Here is an 8,179-nt window from a genome sequence, read left to right on the forward strand (position 1 = left end):
ATACATACAGCACCAGCTCTAACAATGTGAAATGTATGTGCATGTGTATATCATCAGTGAAGAATTTAGGGGAATATTGCCATGTTTCTAGGTGAAAAGTTTTAATATTTTAATTTAAACATACTTACTTTTGCTAAATAATCTGTTAATTCAATGTAGTAACTATCAGTATTCTGTTGGCATTTTAAAATGTGGATTTTGATAAGTCAAGAAATAGAAAGCTTATGAAATATCAAGGAAATTGTGAAGTAGAAGAAAAATAAGTAATGTCCTATCAACTAAAGCTACAGTAATTTAAATATAGCAAGTTCAGTAACTGACAAATAAACTAACATGTATATTGGAATTTGGTGTGTATTATGGTAACATTTGAAATTAATGGGGAAAGAATGACTCATCATAGTATGAGAAAAAATGACTAAATATTTCAGGAAAAAATTACCATACTAACTCATATACCTAAATTCTTGTGAAGTCTAATGGTTAAAGTCCTGTGTCAGGCTGATCTCCCCAGATTCATGTCTGACTCATTTCCTAGAATTTATGTGGGGCCATAAGATTGAGATTCAGTAAGTGGAATGTAAGCAGATATGATGTGCTCCTTCTAAGCTACAAAACTACAGGTGAACGACCTTTTCATCTTCACCTTTGCAGATACTGACACAGGTGTAGGACGCCCTTGACAGCCCCAAACAGCAGAGCTCTGTCAGCTTGGGCCCACACATCTGCCGTTCCTTCACTCAGCTAAAATGTGTCTAAGTGAAAAATACATTTCGTCCCGTTCAGCCACTGAGATTTGGGATTTTATCTGTTATGTCAGGGGTCAGCAAAAAAAGTCCCTGGGGCCACAACCAAAGTGCCTGATTTTCCAAATAAAATTTTATTGTAACACACTCATTTTTGTATTATTTGTGACTGTTTTCCTGATCTAAAGGGAGTTGAATAGTTCTGATGGGGACAGTATGGCCTGTATAGCCTAGAATATTTATCTGGCCCCTTATAGAAAAACTTTGCTGATTTCTTATGCAACTAGTGTCCCCTTACATAAAGGAAAACTATAACTAGAGGTAGAGTATAACACAGGAGACTTTTTATTATATTACAGGTGAGGACACCTCTCTTAGTATAAAAGGAAAATCTTTGAATTCGTTCCTGCTTATTCTCTGCTCCTGCCTCTTAACCCTGACCACACCTTATCTGGCTCTTTCATCCTTCAGTTTTAAAAATCACCTCCTTAGCAATGCATTATATATGCTTTCTAAAAATCTGTAACTATGAGACTTCATTATTCTTCTGTACTAATTTTTTGCCAAGCTCAATAATGACTGAGCTGGCAAATTCATTAGCTTTTTATCAACGTTAAAACTCTTGAGACATTTGAGAAACCTTCCTTGGAAGCCTCTCCTCTCGCCACTTTTGATACACCTTTATTCAGCCTTTCCCATTTCTCTGATTCCTGATGCTCTGGGCTTCATGGGTTATTCTTCATCCACCTTCAAATGTTGGTAACTCTAAGGTTGTCTTAGAGCCTTTCCTGGTATCTTTCTCCAGCCCTGTGTCTCATCCAGGATTGCACTTCAGAATCACCTTGGTATACTTTCCCAGGGAACATGCAGTGTCTACATCATTGCCACCCTTATGATCTGCAGTTGGACCAGGCACTTGCATTTCAATGTAACTCTTTCAAGATTGTAATGGGTAAAATTCATTTTTTGGTGAACAGTTTATCACACATCCTTGAGTGTGTCAAACTTCACTTTCATTTATTTGTAATAAACTTCTACATCTATTTCTCCAGCCTGTATCTCTCTTTAAAACTCCAACTTTATTTATTCATTCAAAATGATATTTCTTGGGGAACAGTAATGGCTGGGCACTTTACTACAAGTGATAATATAGAGATCAACAAAGCTGTTACAGTTTTTACTGCCATGGAATTTACAGTCCAATGGAGAAGTCAGACAATAAGGAAATAATCAATAATTCGTGCATATAAAAGTACCCATTGCCTAAAAAGTAGTGTACAGGTTTTAGTGTGCTTAAGATTCACCCAGGGCTTGTTACCAGTCTAGATTCCTGAGATCAACTGTGTGCTAAGAATTATTTTCAATAAGCAACCTAGGGACCATTTGAAGTCATAATATGAAACACTATAGTCTACATTATAAGGCATGAAAGTGTCCCTTTCTTAACCTTATCCTCATTTTCCACTGCTGCCTCATAGATTCCCCAGTTTCCAGTATTTTCAGAATTACATGCTGGGCAACTTTTTCAGTATTGAGTTCAAAGCATTTTTCAATCTAGACTCTTTGTCCTACTTCTCAGCTTTATTTCAAGTGAGAAATCAATTTTACTAATGTTACATTACACTCATAAAAAATTCTACCATTTGTTATTCCTTAAAGGGCTCTTTTAAATTTCAGAAATTGTTAAATTTAAAATTCAAGGCCATGTTAGAAATAAACTGCTTGAAGAGTTTACTTTTTATATCTGTATCACTGCTTCTAGACAATGGACCTGGGATAAATATAATACATATTAAAAATACATTTGATGAATACATGCAAAAATGAAGGAAAGGACTCCGTTTGCCACAAATGTATTCTCATATTTGAAATGGGTTTATTTATTTGGTTCTTGTTTTTTTTATGTACTGTTGTATGTCTACTTGCTTTAATTTCCTCATTAGGTTGAATGGGCTTAGAGAGTAGAGACGGTTTATCCACCTTCCTCTCACTTCCTTCCTTACCCTCCACTCCTCCCTCCCCTTCCCCTTCCTCCTTCTTTTCTTTCTTTTTCCCTTCCTTTCTGTATTTCCTTCCTTTGTCTATGAATGTGCCTTGCTTTGAATAGGCAGTTTGCTGAATTTATCTGAGAGGAAACATGGGAAAATGGGAAAGGGAAGGCAAAAGTGGAGGAATGGGATGAAAATGGGAAAAGTTTACAAGAAAATAACCTCTATCCCTATCCCTGAAATTGTCATCATAAGCAGAGATCCTCACCGTCAAAAGGGCTATTTTGCATTCTCCTGAGAGCCCCTTTGACATCCTTGTTTCTTAGGCTGTAAATGATGGGGTTCAGCATGGGTGTCACGGCTGAGTAGAACACAGAGATCATTTTATCCCTTTCATTCATTATCCTGGAGTTTGGCCGCATGTAGGCAAATATTGCTGACCCATAGAAGAGGACAACGACCACGAGATGGGAGCCACAGGTAGAGAAAGCCTTGAGCCTCCCTTCCCCAGACTGCATCTGGATCACAGTGGAGATGATATGCCAGTAGGAGACAAGGATCAGGAAGCCAGGAGCCAGGAGGATGACCACGCCCACTGCAAAGATGGCCATCTCTGTGCTGTAGGTATCAGCTGAAGCCAGCTTCAGAAGGGCAGGAGGTTCACAAAAGTAGTGGTTGATAATGTTCTGCCCTTGGTAGGGAAGTTGGAAAGTAAAGGTGGTATCCACCAGAGAGACTAGTGCCCCGCTCACCCAGGACCCTATGGCCAGCTGGATACACACCCAGTGTGTCATGATGGTGGAGTAGTGCAGGGGCTTGCAGACAGCCACGTAGCAGTCATAGGACATCACCGCCAGCAGGGCGCACTCTGTACACCCTGCTAGGAGGAAGACAACTGTGTTGAGCATCCAGCAAAGGAAATGGTTTTCCGTTTTACCAGGAAGTGGATTAGCACCTGGGGGACAGTGGTAATAGAAAAACAGAGATCAGCAAAGGACGGATTTCTAAGGAAAAAGTACATGGGTGTGTGGAGTCTGGAGTCTATGTGAATGAGCAAAATGATAAGCAGATTTCCCAGCACAGTCAGCAGGTAGATGATCAGGAAAAGGAAGAAGAGCAGGACTTGTGTCTGTGGATCCTGTGAAAGGCCCAGGAAGACAAATTCAGTCACATAGGTTTGGTTTTCTTCTCCCATGAATATTTATTGCTCTTTATAGGTCAGCACCAAGAAAAGAAACATATTTGGTCAGGTATAAAAGAAAATCTGAGTTCCTTGGGTATTATATTAATCAGTATCCAAAGCTGAGCTGTTGTTTTCCATCTCTTAGTAGCTTCCATATTGAGAAGGCAGAGTTCTGTGTTTGCTCAGAATAGACTATATTAATAAGGAAAGGAATAGGTACTATATATTTTGTATCTGGTAGGATATATTTCCTCTGCTGCTCCATTTGCCATTTCCACACCTCATTTTCTATCATAAAATTACTCATCTAGATAAAATTTAGAATAAGCTTATTAAATGCCCTTATAAAAATCCTCTGTACACTTGGTTGCAATTTTAGTGAATTTATGAATTGGTTCAGATGAAATGAATATCTTTATAAGACTATGTCTTTTTATTAGTAAAATTAGTATGTCTATTCATTTAGTCAGATATCATGTTTCATGATTTTCTTGAAATAGGTCTTGAATTTCAAGCATACAGTTAGTTTACTTTAGCCATTGTGAAGGAATTTCTTTAACTAAAATTTCTACTTGTTTAGTTTTGGTAGATGAAACTGTTTAGTTATTCATCTTGTACCAGACTCCATTTCTTACCAGTTATCATAAGCTTAAATTGGCTCCTTTTGATTTTTTTAAAAAATATACAATCAAATTACTTGCAAATATTCTCAATAATCAAATGTTGAATAAAACATAAAACTTTTGACCTATAAATATAGAACTGGCACATATCTTCACATGTATGAAAATTCAAAATATGACAAAAATGGCTTCATAAGTAAGTATATCATTTATAAACAGTATGGGATAATTGCTTGTTCACTTTAGAACATTATGTATAGAGGTGTATGCTTTCATGTTTACATAGACATATAATGTAAGTGTAAGGAATAATTAATTCCAAATTCATTTATGATTTAATTTTATAAAATATTTAAAGTTTTCTTTAATTTAGGTAGGAGATCTATCTATCCAATTTTTGTGTTGTAAAAGCTGTCCTAAACATACACACACACAAAAAAGAAACAAATTATATGGGAAAATGCTAATAAACCTGAGAATTTAAAAAGAACAGTTTTCTATGTAATGGATTCTACTATAAATAAAATTTAAAAATAAATAAATCTGAGAAAGTATTTGCAAAAACTTGAATATAATTTAAAAATTATTCCTAATATATGAAGACCACTTAAAGTCAACAATAAAAGATATATAATCCATTAGAAAAAATAGGCAAAGGATTTAAATACCCCTTTCAAAATAAGTAAGTAAAAGTGAACAATTGGCATGAATCATAAACATGCATATTAAAGAATAGATGAATGCCATATTTTGCCTAGGGTGGAATTTAAAAGGATATAACATCCAAGTTTGGTGATATAGCAAGATGACTATGATAGGTTACTAAATGTAAGGCATTTCATCAGACTTTATATATGATATATCATTTTAAACTTTTAAATGGAGTGTGAATGCGTGTGTGTGAATACTTGTGTATTTGTGGTATGTGTATTTCCACAGGCATATCTCCTCTAGTGAAAGTCCACTGATCACAGATTGCTGTCAGTTGTAAGTAGATAGCACAGCTCACTGCCTGGCAGTTAGGGCTTTCCAGCTAAATTGTAAGATTTGAATCCTGGCTTTTCTAGTTCATGTGTGACCAACAGCAAATTACTTAGCTTTTCTTTGCCTACTGTTCCTTATCTGCGAAATGGTGATGTAAATAATAGGTATCTTACTGTGTTTATATAAAGTTAAGTAAAACGTAAACAATTTAAAGAATTTAGGACAGTAAAGACTAGCTTGTAATATATAATATCCCATTATAATAATGGGATCATGACCTAGGAGTAACAGCAAGGTTAGGGAAATATTTCAGGCAAAGCATAGCAATAGTTGTTAAGGACATGCCTGCTGTGTTTGATTGAGAAAGAAGTTTCTTTTCATTATTTTTACCTTTTTGCTCTTTAATCACCCTTTGGAACTGGAACTGTCTTCCTAGCAAAATTCAATATCAAGGCCAAATGTGATAGAGGATAATGAGAGGTTTCTAGGGTTCAATTTAATCATGTTATTCTCTCTTTTATAAAAAATTCTTCTATTATGGAAAATTTTCAGCATATATAAAAGTAAAGAGAATAGTACAATAAAATCTCAAGATTCACATGTATTCAGTTTTGATCAATTGATTAATTTATTAGAGTTTGATTGTAATAACAAAATATGCTTAAGACTACTTGAAAACTCCATTACTATTCTAAGTCTAAAAGAGAAATTATTGTAATATAAGTCTGAAATTGGAACCCAGCCTTTCCTAAAAGTCAAAACTTAAAAAACTTAAAATAACCATGTGCAAGGATTCCTAGGAAATATATTGTGCCATTGCAGAATAGTTTGTATACATCATTTGTAGATCTATTGCAGGTGATCAACCCTGGAAAGTGGAATTCTAGTGGAATCAGAGCAAGTGGCTAAGAGGAGACCTTTGTCTTCTTGTACTCACTTGTATTGTTTGACTATTGTACACTTCAGCTTTCATTTTCTAAGTAAAAAGGAAAATAAAAATTATTTAAAATAAAAACATGAAAGAATTACAGTGATAATAAAATTTTGACAAAACAAATTGTAACAATGAAAATAATATTAGAACAGTGCAAAAACAAGAGGATAACTCATTAGATCAGAATAGGAATTAGAACAAGCAAAGGCTGTGTGAGACTTAAATAAATGCTTTTAATAAGCCAGAAAAGTGCACATCAGTTAATAAATCATGATAACCAACTGACTAAACAATTGACAACAAATGAAGTTTGTCCACTTCATTCATTATAAAGAAAACATTCCAGAGGGATTATATACAAATATATAAATAACCTTCCACACTTAGAAATAAGGTGATTATTCATTGATCTCATGTGGTAGAATACTTTTCTGAGCATGACAAATGTAGAATTATTACATCAAAAATGTTTGCAAAATACTTAAGAGAGAAAAATTGGTTATAAAAATATACTGTAATTCTCATTAAAAAATTTTTCTCTCCAATGTGGGCATGTGTGTTTTTCTGAGTGATGGGATTATAAGTGACTTTTCTTTTCACCTTTGTGTGATTCTGTAATCTACAAATGCCCTATAACGAAAACAAATTGCTTTTTAATCAGAATATAAATAATACTCTTTCACTGGATCCTTTGTGATCTGGTACCTGCTTTCTTCTTCACCTTCATCTCTTTCCTCTTTCTATCCTCCTGCTTTATATTATGGAACATTGGAAGTATCCTTTCTTAAAGCTACTAACCATTGAGAGGTCCTGCATTTAAGTCTTTATAGTCATTATCTCATTTCATCTTTAGAATGATTTTACTCTTTGGTAATATCATCTTCCCATTTTATGTAAACAATGAAACTGAGACTTAAGATAGTGAAGTTAAGGTTTAATAACTAGGATTGGAATCCAGGTCACTGGATCCAAGCTCCATGTTCTTAACCACTACACATACTGTGACTTTTTCAAAACCTAGTAATGTTAAAATAACAATTAGTGTGGTAGAACACAGCTAGAGTAAAATCAAGCAGTCTTTCATTTTGCTGTATACTGACATGGACACTAGTTGCCTTTATTGAAACTTATTAGTTTTTTGTTCTCTCTGTTTTTATTAGCTTTTCATCTCTTTAATACCATTATTAAACAGTTGCAATATTTTTTTAAAGAGTAAAATAAAGCATAATTCAATAGTCATGAGATAGAAGCAATCCACATATCCACCAATGGATGAATGGACAAACAAGAAGTGGTATACACATACAATGGACATTATGCAGCCTTTAACAATAAGGAACTCCTGTCACATGCTATATCAAGAAAGAACTTTGAGGATTTTAGGTTAAGTAAAATAAGCCAGTCACAAAAAGATAATACTATACAATTCCACTTATATGAAGCATCTAAAGCAGTCAAACTCATAGGAACAAAATGGAATGGTGGTTGCCATGGATTATGGGGAGGGAGACATGGGGAATTGTTCAATGGGTATTGAGATTTAGTTTTGTAGGATGACAGAGTTCTAGAGATGTTATACAACAATGTGAATACAGTTAACACTACTGAACTGCTCAAGATGGCTAAGATGGGAAATGTTATGTTATTTGTCTTCTACCACAATATTTAATAATGATTTTTTCTTGAGGAAAAAAGAAAGGAAGGCAGCACCATCCCCTTGA

At 34.6% G+C, this 8,179-nt stretch overlaps 1 pseudogene; it reads right to left on the reverse strand.

The window, feature by feature from the left end:
• Window positions 1-2,710: 2,710 nt before the first annotated feature.
• On the reverse strand, window positions 2,711-3,929 carry LOC118968010 (olfactory receptor 2D3-like; annotated as a pseudogene).
• Window positions 3,930-8,179: the final 4,250 nt, after the last annotated feature.

Source organism: Manis javanica, chromosome 11, assembly GCF_040802235.1.
Source record: "Manis javanica isolate MJ-LG chromosome 11, MJ_LKY, whole genome shotgun sequence".
Lineage (NCBI taxonomy): Eukaryota > Metazoa > Chordata > Mammalia > Pholidota > Manidae > Manis > Manis javanica.